We start from the raw sequence: 17,577 nt of genomic DNA, 5'->3' as shown, positions 1-17,577 counted from the left end.
GGAAGTCTCCCAGTCTGTCCTCCACCTGACCAGTTTCTGACATTCACCTACTTCCTTCCCACCATGAAAATAAGTAACACTCATTTTTCATCCCTTAGTTAACTTTCCTCCTTTTGGAATGTTAAATGCCTATTCTTGAATAAGTGGAAGAAAGAAATCATTTGTGTTTCTTTAAAATTTTAAGCTGCAGTTTTCACAGTAGGACATCAGAAGAGCTATATACACCCTCTTTTAAGAATGTACATATTTAGGTATTAGGTTTTTCTTTACCATTATCTCTTAAGAAATAAAAGGCTCAGAATGGACTACATTGGCCCTTTCCTATACTAATTTTCCCAGTGAAGCATCACCATAAATGTACAACTTCATATTCACTCAATAATTATCCATTTCAGTGATTGTCAAACTTGAGCATTCATCAGGATCGTGGAAGGGCTTGTTAAGACAGAAATTGCTGATCCACAACCCATGATATTCTAATTCAGTATGCCTGAGGTGCAGCTGAAGAACTTACAGTTCTGACAAGTTCCCAAGTGATGCTGACACTGCTGGTCTGGGGATAACACTTTTTGAGAGTCACTGATCTATTGCTAAGGCAAGACACTGTCGAGAAATACACCTATGAAAATAGAAGATACTATCTGTCCTTGAAGAACACGCATACAGGGTAGAAATAAGATGTGTAATGCTAAAAAACATAGGTGGGGAGGGGAGGCATATTTAAGGCAGTGCTGGAGGAGTTCCAGAGAAGGAGGGGTCTGTGGCAAGCTGAACAAATGAATGGAGGGACAGGCTTATGATACTATGCTGCATTTATAAGAAAGTTTAGGCTTGATAGACCATTAAAAGAAAGAAAAACATGAGGCTGACTACATCAAAAGGCTTTTCTCTATGTATGAAAAAAAAAACAGGAAACCACAGAGAACCGAAGAGATACACCACATCAGACACCGTTTAGAAGAAACACACGTCAAGCTCTGATTAAGGTTAACAAAATGCTGCTGTTTTCAGAAAACAAGGATAACTTTTGATAATGTTAGGAGGCCATTGATTTATGGCAACGTGTAAAAATGAAATTGTGTCCAGTTACATTACAGTTACTGCTAAAGTAGTGCCTAAGAAGCACATTTGTCTTTTCCGAATTAAAGTTTCAAATATTCAACACATAAGAGGGACATGAACCCTCATATTCAAAATTTTTAAATATTAAACAAAGAACTACTGACTTAAGAATGGCATGTTTTAGTTTTGTATAGAAATGTTAAGAGAAACTTGTCTTGCATATAAAGTATAAAAAGGAAATCAATGGGCCTGATACCTTTAATACCTGCTACCATAAAAATATATATATCTCCATCCCAATATTTAAGGAGCTGCAGACCATAACTCCTTCTAATACTCAATGATTTCCCAGAGAAAATTATATAAAAAAATGTATGAACTTCTAAAACTGTAGTCTGACATACTACTTTGGGACAGTAATTTACAAAGGAGCAAGCTACATTTCTGTGGCACTTGTGTAAATGACACTTGCTCACAGTTCACTTGTGATAAACCGAAGGTCCAAATATGCTTACATAGGGTAGTGACAGGGATTAAGAAGGGCATTATTTGGTTAACTAATTATATACAAAATTTGCAAACAGGTACCTTTCCTTTGATCAGCTGAATCAAACACCCACCATCGAAAATATCGGGGAGGAGAAGGGGTTCACAAGTGAAGAGCAGAAACAGCATGCAATGACTTCTTAAAAAAAAAACTGTTCTGAAACCGTGGCACTAAGGATCTAACCTTTCCAAAGAGGACGTCAAGTTGCTACCACCTTCTTTCCTGATGTGTATGGGGGGAGGGAAAAAGAAGAGGATGGCTTTTCACACCTTTAATTAAACTGCAGCAACAACACATAGTGGTTTCTACTCTCTTTCCCTAGAGATGAAGCAAGTCAGAGAAAATATTAATGACAAATTGTTTTACAAATACGTACAAACTTCATTGTGCTAACAGAAATCTGGGAATATGAAAAGAGGAAGAAAAAAAACACATAGAACATAAAAGCTTCATGCTCTCCCTAATCCAGAAATATTTTAATCTGTCCTTTTGCCACTTTCAATTATAAATCACTGTGATTACAAGTTAATTCAAACTTCAAAATCTATTGAAAAGCACAAGTAACTGTTAATCCACAAAGAATGGAATACAAGGCCAGTGGTCAGCCAGAAACTTATAATAATTATGATTTCAGGATTTTTTAGACTTGCAATAGGAGTAAGAATAAGAGCTGCCACTTACTGATGGTCTACTCTCTCTGCCAGTCATCACGCATTTTATGTCTATTACCAGAGTTTGTCATGATAACACTACAAGACAGATTATATATTTATCTTTGTGATACAGTTGGGAAAACTGATGCTTAAAGAGGTTGAGTAATTTGCCTAGGAAAGACTTTACATGTTCCAGGTACTGTGGCATGTTCAAACCACTTGTGAATAGACTATGTTGTGCCATTTGCAAAAGCTATAGAAAAAGATGAGGGTGCCTAGGAAATCTCATGGGATGAAGTTCCTTGAACCGCATCTTATTCACCTCGGTACAAGACAGACAAGGTGTGCTACTAAAATTTGTGTAATTAAATTAAACTGTGTCTAGGGAAGGCAAGGGAGTGTTACATGGAGGAGGAGACCAGAAATTTGGGCTCCACTCCCTTTCTCCACTACACAGAAATCTTGAAGACAAAAGAGTTATAGTCTGTTCATATAATATCAGGACAGATAAGAACTTAACATAGGCTACATTACAATTTTGTTATTAGATAATAAGTCTTGGTCTATTTACCAAGAAACAAAAGAGTAATTATATTTTCTTAGACTTGAAAATAGAGTTAGTGGCCTTTCAGACAAAAACAGATACAGGGAAACAAAACTGCAAAGGTGTCAGTAGGTCAGCAACTGACAAGTCACTCATCTTCCAGGCTTTCTCCTTCTCAGTAGAAGTTGAAAAGTGTATTAGATATTCTAACTTGACAATCTTGCAGTTTAAAATAAAACAGTAAAAGGAATGGAAGACAAAAAATGTTAGGAGATTATAACAAAAAAAAGGCAAAACATTTTCATGACACCACAAGTTCATAACAGGATATATCTTTTGTTTTTAATTCATATGAAAAAAATCCACATAAGGTGTGAATCTCAACAAAGCCTACAGTATTTGAAAAGTCATATACTTCTGGTGTGAATGAGAATTTATACAGCATTTCTAGAAGGCAATTTGGCAGCAAGTGTCAAAAGCCTATATTTTTTGAAAAATCTACTTCTGGGATTTCACCTAACAAGATTATGTAAAAAAAAAAAAAAAAAAAAAGTATACACACACACGTATATATCTATATGTATATATATTTATACACATAAATACACAGCAACACAAATATCTACCCATAAATCTCTTCAATACAGTGTTGTTCATAGTAGCAAAAAATTAAAATAATATGTTCATTAGTAATAATAGGAAATGTTAAAATCTTTGGATATAATATGTAACAGTAATTAACAGCTGTAAAAAAGAATATTGTCATGGAAAAGTGTCCATGGCATATTTAAATAGGAATTGCATTTTTGAAATTGTATGTCCTTTATGATCCAATGCTGAAAACTATCTAGAATGTTTGGAGATATCAATACCCATTTTAACTGATGATAACTGGATCGTGGTAGGAGTATGAGTGATTATTTTATTTTTCTCTGTAAGCCACTAGAGCACATTAATAAATATGCTAAGAAATAAAATATATACTAAAACTTTCTTAAAATTTTTTTTAACATTTATTTATTTTTGAGAGAGCACAAGCAAGGGAGGGGCAGAGAGAGGAGACACAGAATCCGAAGCAGGCTCCAGGCTCTGAGCAAGTGTTCAGCACAGAGCCTGACACGGGGATCGAACCCACAAACCATGAGATCATGACCTGAGCCGAAGTCAGTCACCCAACCAACTGAGCTACCCAGGCGCCCCAATATACTAAAACTTTTAAAGTACATTATATAATCATACAGGAATCATTTAAAAACAAGAATTATAAAAGTATTTGTCTGAGACATGGTTTTTATATGTGTAGTATATGTATACAAAAGAATTTGCAGATTAAAGAAGAAATAAGAGAATTCAACATGGTTGCTGAATATAAAACCAATATACAAAAATCAGTTGTATTTCTATAAATAAGCAATATATTGTTAGAAAATAAAACTTAAAAATACTTGACTTTTACAATAGCATCTGAAAATATTAAATAAGTAGAAATGAAGCTAAGAAAAGCTGAACAACACGCAATCACAGAGGATATAACACTTTAACGGACTAGCAGATTCAATATTGTAAAGATATCAATAATTCTCAAATTGATGCTTAGATTTAATATAACCCTAGTCAAAAATTCTAGGAGGCATTTCTGTAATAAGAAATAATAGGCCGATTCTAAACTTTATAGGCAAATGTCAAAAGCCAAGAATAATCAAGCCAATCTTCAATAGGAACAACACTGACAAACTTTTACTCTTTACATAATTAAGACAATGTGATATTAGCACAAGGATAAACAAATAGATGGAACAAAACAAAAATTTTAGAAAGAAATGCAATCATATTTAGACACTGGATATGTAACATCAACTAGATTTAAACAGCAGTGGGGAATGAATGATGTTTTAAGTAAATGCTGCTTGGTCAAATGGATATACATACAGAAGAAACTACCCTTACTTAACACCATATACAAATTAATTTTAGACTATTGTTTTCTCTTTCATATTTAGGTATAAAATTAAAGTGTTTTTTTTTTATTTTTTTAAGAAGAAATTAGAGAATATCCTCATTATTCTGGAGCAGGCCAAAATTTAAAAAGGGCCCAAAATGCTCAACAGATAAAGGAAAAGATAAATTACAACCTGTATTCATGAAAAGATATCACTAGCAAAGTGAAAAAGAAAGCCACATATTGGGAGACACTATTTACATACATATAAACAACAAAAGATTCACATCTAAATATTAATAATAAGTACTAAAAAACTGAGCAAATGATTTTCATATACACAAAGAAATCAAAACGTTCAACAAAGATCTATTCAGCATCAGAGAAATGTACATCAAAAAGACAGTGATATTCCACTGGACCCCACCAGTATGGCTTATGAAGGAAAACAAAAAAGCAAAAAAAAAAAGACAAAGGATATTGAAGAGTTGGGGAAGATAATATGGAGCAATAGGAACCTTTAGGCACTGCTCATAGGTGATTCAGTTGGTAAGCCACTTTAGAATACTAAAAGCTACTAAAGCTAAAATTGTGCGGGAAGTAGGAGCCAGCAATTCCATTCCTAGATACACATTCAACAGAAAAGCATACATAGGTTTTTAAAAATACAAAAAGAAAAAGTTCATAATAGCACCACTACTGATAATAATCCGAAAGAGGAAGCACCTAACGTTCATTACCAACAGAATCAATAGGTAAGTTATAGTGCAGCTGTACAATGGAGCAAGAATGAAGAGTGTGTCACATGCAAAAACAGGGGTGAATTTCATAAACATAAAGAGTAAAAGAAGCCAGGTTTTTTAAAAGAACATAATTGTATGATTTCAACTATGTAGGATTCAACGATGCTGGAAGTCAGAACACCATGAGCAAACAGTGACTATATGGAACTTGCTGAGGGTTTGGGGGTAAGAGGTGTTCTGAATTATAGATAATATGCTATTTATTTGGGTGGCATTTACATTGGTGTGTTCACTTCTTGAAAATTCTTCACCTTACACTTATGATTTATGTGCTTCCCTGTATGTATTATTAAACTTAATATATACAGCTTTAAACATTTTGACAATAAAAATCTAAGATGAAAAAGAGTGGGAAATGTGGGAATGGATGAAGTACCTGCTGAATAATAAACAAGGAAGTCAATGTTTATTTGTTGTTTGTTGGTTTTGCTGCTGTGGTGGTGGGGGTGGTGATGGTTGTAGTTGTTTAAAATTCATTCTAGCTCAAGGAGGTAAAATGTCATCTTGATTTTAAACAAAATGAAAATCTGTTCTATCCTTATTAACCCATTCCTGTTTTTAATTTCATCTGAATTTTGTCAGAAAATTCACTTCGACCAACAAAGATGTATTTAGTGTCAGTACCTTTAAATTGAGTGCTAGCTTTGTTCTGAAGATAATGAAACATTCATAAGACCATTTATATGTTTTGATTTTTATTATGGATGCAAAATATTAGGACTGTGGTTCCTCAATCTGTTGATACTTATATCTATAGTTATTTCCTACATCCAATATTTTTCTATAATAACTTCTGTAATTTGTTAAAGAATATGAAAATAGATTGTTATCAGGCTATACTGTTCTTACTCTCCCATCACAATTGTTTCTCAAAACAAATGCTTTTGTTTGTTTTTGAAAAGCACATGTTTTCCAGCAACCCACACAAAGAACATATTAAAACTCTGGTCAAATAGTTGCCTCACAACTCATCATGGACAGGATGGTAACCATGGTTATCAAGGATATTCATAATTAGATCTAACCATTCCTGTGAAAATTCTTGACTCTCATACAGAAAGACACAGATGCTGGGTATTTGTGATTATTTTTGTCAAAAACGTTTGTAACATTTTGTCTATAGTATGGACATTCATTTATTCTCTGTAAAATGGACAAGTATCATTCTCATTTTCACATTCTGAAACTTACAAACACCTTTTATAAGATTGCAGAAACAAGGAAAATAGCTTCTTCAACATTATTCCTGATTTTCTCACTAACCTCACTCATATGATAAGTTTGAGGTTTTCTGACTTCTGGTCTCACAGCCTGACTCTTGAACATGATAAATTTCCTAGAGCCATGAAATTACTTTGTACATAATTCCATTTATTTTCTGACTTTGAAATAAAGTTTATTGGTGAAAAGGGATGGGAAGAGGAACTATAAATACAATCCATAAGAATATGTCAAAATTCCATATTTCATTTTCTACTTACTAGCCACTGACCATAGCAAAACAAAGATTCTGGTCTTAAAAGAGGATTTGTTCTTTTCTTTCTCATGCACAACCAACCGTGCTTCGCTATATTTTCTTTGAAAGGTCAGTGATACTTGGTAGGTTTGTAAAACACGTAAGATACAATAGCTCATGGATCACAGCAAAATACCTTTGATCTGCTGAGGTCAGATTAAACAAAATCAGGAAGTTGTAGATCCTAAAATTAGCAAGTCCTGCCACAGAAGGGCTTAAGTAAAGCTTTAAATGATCTTCCTTTTAGCATTAAGAGTCCAGTCTGTCTTATAAACAACAAAGTCAGTAATGAAACAAAACTCTTCATAAGTCTCTCTTTGTAGGTCAAATAAATTAACAATCGATGGGCGAAATCTGATAGATATCTAAGTCAAACTGAGGTAAAAGAAATATAAAACTTCCAAACCTCTAAAATCCTCATTTAATAAACTGCATAAACACGTGGAACCTATTAAAGCTTTGGTTGTAAAGGAGACTTACAGAATTTTTTCTTTAATAGAAAATAAATCAGGTTATAAGCGCCTTGTTACTACATCTAATGGAAACTTTTAAGTCTATCTTGTTTGATCTTTTAGTACTATTATCTGGTTCATCTCCCTTTTTCTTTAAATCTTATCTTCCTTTAGCATCTATAATACCACACACTCTTCATGTTTTTTCCCCCTACTTTTCTGATCATTCCTCCTTAACTTAAATGTCCTCTGGATACTTCATTCATCAGAATTCTTTAAGGATCTGTCCTCTTCATTCTCCCTGCACATTCTCCATGGTCTATATCATTTAGTTCAATGGCTTCACACAGCTTTCAGAGAATGTGAACTCAAATATCTAGGGACCAGACAGTTAACAGAAATAAGTAAAGAGATCCAGGTGAGGATTGCAATGAATTGAAGGAGAGCACATCTAACTTGGGCAAGCTGGCACCCAGGTATAGCCAAATGCTGCCTTGTCAGAATTCAGATCTAGTGGTGCCATCACTCCCAATTATTCAGTGAAACTCAATACAATATTTTTGTGGAAAATAAATCTTTAAAAGTTACCAACTAATTTTTTAATTAAACATTTCATAAGGCCAAGAAAAATATTCCACAGGCTGTCAGTCTGTATACTCTCATAAATACACTGTCAATTCTAAAATCTCTACCTCTATTCTATATTCTTCCCGTACCCTCAAGGTTGTATATCCAACCTAATATATATCACATGGAGTTATTTAGGTGCCCCAAACTGAACTTGTCTGTTTGCCAAATCCCCTCTTCTTCCTACTTTTCCTGTCTCAGTGCAGGATACCCAGTTGTTCAAAGCAGAAATTGAGATACCACACTTGACTCATTTCTTTTACCTCATATATCTTTTTTTTTTTTTAATTTTTTTTTTCAACGTTTATTTATTTTTGGGACAGAGAGAGACAGAGCATGAACGGGGGAGGGGCAGAGAGAGAGGGAGACACAGAATCGGAAACAGGCTCCAGGCTCTGAGCCATCAGCCCAGAGCCTGACGCGGGGCTCGAACTCACGGACCGCGAGATCGTGACCTGGCTGAAGTCGGACGCTTAACCGACTGCGCCACCCAGGCGCCCCCTACCTCATATATCTTAATAGTCAAGTATGGTTAATTTTATCTTTATGTCACTCTCAAAGTCATGTACTTTTTACTTATATATAGTACATTTATTTTGTGTACTGATTATATATTATTTTATATATTGATTTTATGTATATTATAATTTGTACCTGGTTTTCTACAATAGCCTCCTATCCGTCTCCTATTTCTAATTCTTCAGGTTCTAATGGGGGAAGGCAGTCAGACCTTAACATGATTATTTTTTAGATAGGAAGAAAATATTGAAATTCTACTTGCATTTTTATGTAGCTTTTAAATTCACATTATATGTCCTTTATTTGTATTACATATGAGAATACACATTATTTGTGTAAGAATATATGTATATATTCAGATCACAAATAATATGCTTAAAAGTATTTAATAATAAGTTAGTAATAAGGAATATAATCAAATGGGTTTGGAAGCCACTACTCAAATTCATTATACCTACTTCAGCAAGAGTCAGCCACCTAAAATCCAAGTGTGACCACTTTCCTATTTAAAACCCATCAGTGGTTCCCCATTGTTCTCAGGGCTCCAAAGAACAGAGTTTTAAAAATGCAACTTTGTATATGGAAAAAGAAATACAAAGGGGAAGAAATGAACAGAGCTTTCAAAACACAGTGCAAGAGAGAGATTAATAGTTACAAGTACTTTGGTCTTTGAGACAGGGTAATTCCCATGGTGGATCATAAACCACTATTTTTTATTTGGATTCCTTGTTCATCAAGGAATTTTCTAGATAGGATATGGCTCCACACATCAATTATCAATGGGGACACACATACCCTCATCTGCCTGACAGTGGCGTTAGTCACTGTAAATTAAAAAATAAAAATGTGGGTTATAGATCAGTTTATGAACTCAACTGAATTGTGTCTACTCTGTAAACACACTCTTGGTTGTATGAAATCAGGTTTCAAGGCTGAACGCCAGAACCTAAATCATGTTGATTTTGCTAGGTAAAGGTAACTTAGTAAAGGATTCAGAGTGGAGAGAAGGAAAAAGTGTGTGTGGGGGGCGGGGGGCGGGGGGGAGGAGGAAAAAAATGAAGGCATTTATGTAAACTTGAAATTATCTGTACCTTTGTTTTGAACTACAGCAGACTGTAACAACTCAGTCCCAATCACAGCATTTTCTACCCAACAGACTGCTAGACTCCTTAGGAACAAATACCCAAATACCCAGTAACTCATTTGTTACTCCTTAGTAACAAACACCCAAAATACCAGCTCCTCCACGGCGCCTGAGCGGTCCGCTCTAGTAAATAATTCAGTATTTGTGACATTCCTTAGGCACCTTTCTAACGGAACAGAACTGGTTTCAAATATTTATCAATTCTGGATATACTATCGCCCCCAAATTGAATACATACTGCCTAAAGGTAGAAAACTACAATTTGGCATCTTATTTGCTTTTATGTATCTTGTTATAAGGAGTCAAACAAAATAGGCCTGTAATTTCATTTTCCTTATTAATAAAAAGAGCCTTAGTTTTTTTTTTTTTTAAGGTGACAATAGAAGTTGCCTAAATAATAGAAATATTAAATAGCATTCCTTGAGTTCTAGGTCAGTTTTTTTTCTCTCTGTACAGTTAGTTACCTGGTGAAAGTCCTTAATTTCTCTTGTGTGCCTCCTCCTTTAATTAAATATGACTAAGCTGCCTTTTCTTTGAGTAGAGGAAACGGCTGATCTAGCTATTATGCTAGAAAAACATGTATCTCACTCACTGGAAAGGTAAAGAAACTATCGTCCTTTGTTTCTTATTAAAAGTGAAAGGAAAATACAGGAAACCAAAGAAGGTCCATACCACTTCCCCAGGAAATCAAAGGTAGAGGCAATGAACTGAGCTTTAAATAGACCATTTTCCCCCCATGGTAAGCAGGATAGTTTCTTATATTCTGTCCTATGCCAAATTTTAGAAAATGTATTATTTATTTTTGGCTTTCGCTTTTATGTTTCTAGGGACTGTGGAACACCCATCACACGAAGTTGAATATTAACTATATTATTTGCAGAATAATTAATATAATGGAGTCTTTAGGGAGATTGAAGGTTTAAATTGGTTAACTATTCCACAACACAGAGGGCTTACTATGTGCCAGACACTATTCTACATGCCTTATAGGTAGAGTTTAACTCTTTTAACCTTCACAACAACTCTGGATAGGAGGTATTATTGTCATCTTATCAACATTTTATAGATGAAGAAACTGATGCATGGAGAAAGCAAGTAGCTTGCCCAAAGTCACAAAGCTAGTAAATGTTAGGGTCACAGCCTGAGCACACCGACCTACACACGCACCCGTAAGCACGCTGCCTCCCAACCAATTAAGTGAGCAAACTCTGTGTCTCTGTCTTTATCTCACGTATGCAGACGCTCACACACATCCCTTTACTCCTCAACTCATTTAAATTAAATAAATGACAGTTCCTACAAGTCTAAATATGAGACATTGTGCTAAGCTACTTCAGGAAATACAAAGATGAGTAATAAGCCTGATTTCATGGAGCTTATACTCTAATGGCAAGTAAAATAACTAGGCAGATGATATTAAAACAACAAAAATAATAAGTACAAAGCATAAGCAAGAGTAGAGGAGTTTAAGGAAGAGATCTAGTAATAACAATAGGGATAGAATCATAAGCGAGGCACACTTTGAGGGATTAATGAGAACATTTATGCCAGAGATTATAAAAACCTTCAAGAGGGAGGAGCAATATGGGCATAGACATAGAAACCTGTAATTGCTGATGTGTCAGGAAAGAGCCAAAATGTCCCACTTGACAGAAGAAAAGGACAGAAGTAAAAAAGAAATGCTAGAAAAATACATCATGAATTAATCCAGCAATTACTGTCTGTTATGTATACAGTACCTAAAGGACACATTCAATACATATAAAGGATAATAGTTAAAGACTATAGTAAAATGAAGTTAGCATATGTGAAAGAACTAGACACAAAGTCTGACATATAATAACTCTACTAACGTATCTGGATGAAATTTTGTGGATAAAATGTCAACAAGGAACGTCATAGTCACACAGAAAAGACCCACACAGTAAACATACATTCAATAACACAAACAGGTCTACAACACAATAGGGACACAAAGCATGGATTATTGAAGTTGAACATACGGAGGGATGTATATTAGTGAGAACACCCCAGAAAAGGAGACTTCTGACCTAGACCTGAAAAATTCTGGGATGGTAAAAAAAGAAAGAAGAGGCAAAGGAGGCTTCCAGGGAATTGAACTGTAGGAACTGAGGATTAAAAAAAGAAAAAAAATCAATTTGTAGATAATAAAGTCATTGAATATTTTGAGCACAGAGTAAACATCATTCATCCATTCACCTATCCATCCAACTATCCATATAGTCTGCTGATATTTATTAGTGCCTGCACATTCCAGGAGGTGTGCCAGGTTCTGAGAAACCAAAACCAGGAAGGCAGGTCCTTGCTTTTAAGAAACCTTTCTAGTCTATTAGGAAGGGTCATCGTGTCAGCAGTTCACTGCAGTCTAATATGACAGATATGAGCAAAGGCGCCTGGAAAAAAGAGTATGGATATCCACCTTAGAGTAGGGGAGCTTCCAAAGTGGCATGGCTGACTGGCTTTCCAACCAGTGGATGCCGTCTAGGAAAACAAAAACGCATTGGGAAATAAAGTGTTGTGTAGTTAGGTTCTTTCTTTGAGAATGAGCAGAGTACAAAGAGATGAAGCCAGAAAAAAACAGTTCCTAAAGCTGGTCATGTTAATGGGATTTGAGATTTTAAACTAGAAGCAGTAACAATTCATGGAAGCATTTCAGACAAAGAAACAGAGAGAGGGAGTGATTAGTTCTGCTTTTTTGTTTTTGTTTTTTGGTTTTTTTTTGAAAGAGCTCACTAGTCTAAGAACAACAGGATAGGTTGTTACTGAAGATAGGAAGACCAGTCAGAAAGTTGCTGCCGTAATTTAGGGAAGGGTTTGAACTTGAAATTGAAGAACAGAACTTGAAGTAAGAATGGAGAGAAGATGACGTATAAAAAGATTCAGGTTTAGAATCCATGATTCTTACTGAATTACAATTTTGTTGGAAATGCAAGTCCAGATCTCCCCAGTATGAAGTAGTACTTAGCACCATTAGCCCCAAAATTGCTACCTGACGTGCTTAGAAAAATGCCACCCAGAGTCTAATCACATCAATGGATTTCTGTTGGTCTAAACAGTGGGTAACCCATTTTTTCAGGCTCATGCTTAAAGCTTCTGGACTCTAAACTACTACTCCAGAGTAGTTGCAGAACACTCCAGAGTGCCAAGATTCAGTTTGGTACTGATCTTATTTTGCAGTATTTACCTAGACACATTTCTTCAATACTGTCACTTCTCTTTTCCCATATATTTCTACTATCCCCTGGTCAGCAGATTAAGAAAGCAAAAGCAGGACTCAACTATCAAAACATTCGATGAATTTGCATAACCACCTAACAAATGCAGACCTTCCAAACTAATTTACCTGATACATGATTATTATTGATCCCCTTGGGACTCCAGTCAGGCACAGTCTCTTGGCAGCTGGGCTTGAGTCCTAAGAAGAGAGGTGGGTCCTGCCATGACTTCAAAAAGGTTGAGAAGCACAGAAAGGAAGTATTTGGCATGTAACACCTAAAATTTTTGTCTACTGGGATACCAACTCAACATACAGAAATCTGCTCCATTTCTATACACTAATATTGAAGTAGCAGAAGGAGAAATCAAGAGAACAATCCCATTATTACTTGCACTAAAAAGAGTAAAATACCTAGATATAAACTTAACCAAGGAAGTGAAAGACCTTAACTCTGAAAACTGTAAAACACTGATGAAGAAATTGAAGATGACACAAAGAAATGGAAAGACCTCCCATGCTCATGGATTGGGAGGACAAATATTGTTAAAATGTCCATACTACCCAAAGCAATCTATGATTTAATGTAATCCGTATCAATATACCAACAGCATTTTTCACAGAACTAAACCAAATAATCCTTGAATTTGTATGGAACCACAAAAGACCCTGAAATAGCCAAAACAATCTTGAGAAAGGAGAAGAAAACTGGAGGTATCACCATCTCAGATTTCAAGATACACTACAAAACTGCAGTAATCAAAACACTACTGTATGGGCACAAAAATAAGACACACAGATCAATGGAACAGAACAGGGAGCCCAGAAATAAACCAATGATTATACGGTCAATTAATCTTCAACAAAGAGGGAAGAATATGGCAATGGGAAAAAGAGTCTCTTCAACAAGTGGTGCTGGGAAAACTAGACAGCTACATGCAAAAGAATGAAACTGGACCACTTACTTACACCATAAACAAAAATAAACTCAAAATGGATTAAAGACATAAATGTGAGACTTGAAACCATAAAAATCCTAGAAGAGAACACAGGAAGCAATTTCTCTGACATTGGTTGTAGCAACATTTTCCTACATATGTTTCTTGAGGCAAGGGAAACAAAAGCAAAATAAACTAATTGGACTACATCAAACTTAAAAGCTTTAGGGGCACCTGGCTGGTTCAGTCGGTAGAGCACACAACTCTTGATCTTGGGGGCACGAGTTCAAGCCCCATGTTGGGCATAGAGCTTACTTGAAGAAAGAAAACGAAACAAAACAAAAACTTCTGCACAGCAAAGGAAACAAAAGGACAACCTACTGAATGGGAGAATTTGTAAATGACATATCCAATAAGGGGTTAGTATCCAAAATATATAAAGAACTTATACAACTAAACACCAAAGAAAGCAAATAATAAAATTTAAAAAATGGACAGAAAATATGAATAGACATTTGTCTAGAAAAGACAACCAGATCTGGGGCATCTGGGTGGCTCAGTTAGTTGGGCGTCCAACTTCAGCTCAGGTCATGATCTCGCGGTCCATGAGTTTGAGCCCCGTGTGGGGCTCTGTGCTGACAGCTTGGAGCCTGGAGCCTGTTTCAGATTCTGTGTCTCCCCCTCACTCTGCCCCTCCCCTGCTCATGCTCTGTCTCTCTCTGTCTCAAAAATAAATAAAAACATTAAAAAAAAAAAAAGAAAGAAAAGACAACCAGATGGCTAACAGACACATGAAAAGCTGCTCAACATCACTAATCATCAAGGAAATGCAAATCAAAACCACAATGAGCTATCACCTCAAATATGTTAGAATGGCTAAAATCAAAAACACAAGAAAAAAGTATTGGTGAGGATGTGGAGGAAAAAAAAGAACCCTCTTGCACTGTTGGCAGGAATGTCAACTGCTGCAGCCACTGTGGAAACCAGTATGGAAGTTCCTCAAAATTTAAAATTAGTGGGGCACCTGGGTGGCTCAGCTGGTTAAGTGTCTGACTTCAGCTCAGGTCATGATCTCATGGTTTGTGAGTTCAAGCCCCACATTGGGCTCTCTGCTCTCAGCACAGAGTATGCTTCAGATCCTCTGAATCCTTCTCTCTCTGCCCCTCCCCCACTGGCACACTCACGTACATCCTCTCTCTCAAAAATAAATAAACATTAAAAAAATTAGAATTACCATATGATTCAGTAATTCCCCTACTGGGTATTGACCCGCAGAATATGAAAACACTAATTTCAAAAGATGCATGCACCCCTATGTCATTGCAGCATTTATTTACAATAGCCCAAATATGGAAGCAGCCCAACGGTCCATAGATAGGTGATTGGATAAAGAAGAGGTGGTATATATGTACAATGGAATATTACTCAGCCATAAAAAAGAACAAAACCTTGCCATTTGCGACAACGTAGATAGATCTAGAGGTTTAATGTTACATGAAATAAGTCAGTTAGAGAAAGACAAATACCATATGATTTTGCTCGTATGTGGAGTTTAAGGAACAAAGAAAAAGAGACAAACAAAAAACTCTTAAATAGAGAAAAAACTGGTAATTACCAAAGAGAAGGTGGGTGGTGGATTAAGTGAAATAGGTGATGGGGATTAAGAGTATGTTTATCATGATGAGAACTGAGTAATGCATGGAAATGTTGAATCACTACATTGTACACTTGAAACTAATATAACACTGTATGTTAATTACACTGGAATTAAAATTAAAAAATAATAATAAAATAAAAAATCTTGTCTGCTTCCTGTTTTTATGAGATCTGAATACCAAAATTGCCTTCGGGAGTTTTACAAAATCTCTTGAAAAATAGCTTTGTCCCAATTTTAGTCAGAGCATAATATCTTTTTCTCTCTGACCATTCCTTTGAAAAAAAAAATACAATACTCCTTAAGCTTAAAAACTACTTTATAAAAATCATAAGCTGTTTGGCTGTTTTTAGAACTAACTCCTCAATGCTTCTGCTTTTAGAAACAATACTAGTCTCAAGTTTAAAGGTACTGGTTAGATCAAATGAAAGCATTCTCACATGGCCTCAATGTGTAGTGAGATAAATGACAGAAATGCTTCCGTATGAGAACTAAGTTATGTGAAAATATAAACTAGTATTAGAGCATAAGGAAGATAAAAGAATTCAACCTTTTGAAAGGCTACATCATTCATTCATTTGCTTGCTCATTCAATAAAATACTGTGAAATAAGGTGAAAACCCACAGAGAATATAAAGATGGTTTCTCCAATGATCTAATAAAAGAATCATTAATTTTGATGACTATGGAAATATGTCTGAGTTCCAGAAGGAGCTTTAAATTTGGCTCTCATCCCAAAAGTAAAATATTAAAGAAAAATGGAACAGCTTTCTCAAGGAAGTGAAGACAGAAGAAAAAGGTATAAAGGTTTGGGAGGTAAGGACGGTATTTAATCAGTATTTCAAGAATCCCCCACTTGATTTAATAGTGCTTTCACTCATGTAGCAGTTGGAAGAAATTTCAGCCCCTTGATGTCTATGGTTATAAATAAAGGGAAATAAAGAGGTCTCAAATGCATAATTCTCTGTGGCTCGAAGTGCCAGCAAAACAAAGTCTGCTCTTAAAAAAAAACGTGTGAGCAATCTTTCCATTTTCTACTGACCTTTTGACAAGCAAACAATTTCATAACTCACCAGAATTTTCAGTTTTCAAAAAGAAATACCACAAACATTTTGTCCTGTAAGTTTTCTTAAAATTTTAAGATAAAGTATATTTTGAAGGTTACCAACTGTTTGCATTAGGCTCAAAGTATTAATACATGAGCTGTAACTTCAAGAAATCCTCTTGGTTCTTACGCCCAGAATTGGGCAATGCCTTTCTGCTTTCTACAGTCCACAAATATTTAATTAGCATACTTTTGGCTGTTATTCTAATTTAGATGAGGATGAACCTTTCCTTTTAATTTCTCATTTGTGAATGGATATAGGAGCATTATGAATAGCTAGATTTCTGGAACACAAAATGTCCATGTTAGTGGCAAAAACCGTATTTCCCCCTTTAGTGCCAAAAAATCATTCAGAATATATTTTATTTAAGAAATAGGAAAAGGGCTTTAATACTTCCAAAGTCAAAAGTTAAGAAGCTAAGCACTTAGCACTTAGATAAGCAGAGTACTTCATAGAGAAAAAAAAAAAAAAAAAAAAAAAGGGAAACACACTGTTACAGTTAATTTACCAGTGTCAAAAGATGAAGACCATCAAAAGTATATACCAACATTTTATAGGTCTCATTTCACCAGTGAATGTATAAATATAGACATTTAAAAAGGGGATAAAAACAATAACCTATGTGTAAGTGATCACTCCTCTCCTTTAATACTCAGCCAGGATTCTGCCTACATTCAAGGACATTCTGAGGGTGCTCACCAAAGTTTGTGTCTGGGGAGGAAGTATCTAAAGGAAATCATCTTTATCTAGCTACTTCGTGATAACACTACTATAGCTTGTTTACACAAGATCCTCATTTCTATATCTTGTTTACGCAACTCAAACTCTGTGCAATGAT

The 17,577-nt window shown here is 35.2% G+C and overlaps 1 protein-coding gene across 1 annotated transcript in view; it reads right to left on the bottom strand.

Moving 5' to 3' along the window:
- CBLB (Cbl proto-oncogene B) overlaps positions 1-17,577 on the bottom strand; it is a 213,320-nt gene that overhangs the window by 104,070 nt on the left and 91,673 nt on the right.

The sequence above is a fragment of the Lynx canadensis genome, chromosome C2, assembly GCF_007474595.2.
Source record: "Lynx canadensis isolate LIC74 chromosome C2, mLynCan4.pri.v2, whole genome shotgun sequence".
Lineage (NCBI taxonomy): Eukaryota > Metazoa > Chordata > Mammalia > Carnivora > Felidae > Lynx > Lynx canadensis.
Note: the sequence above shows the minus strand (reverse complement) of the source record. Positions and strands in the feature narration are given on the sequence as shown.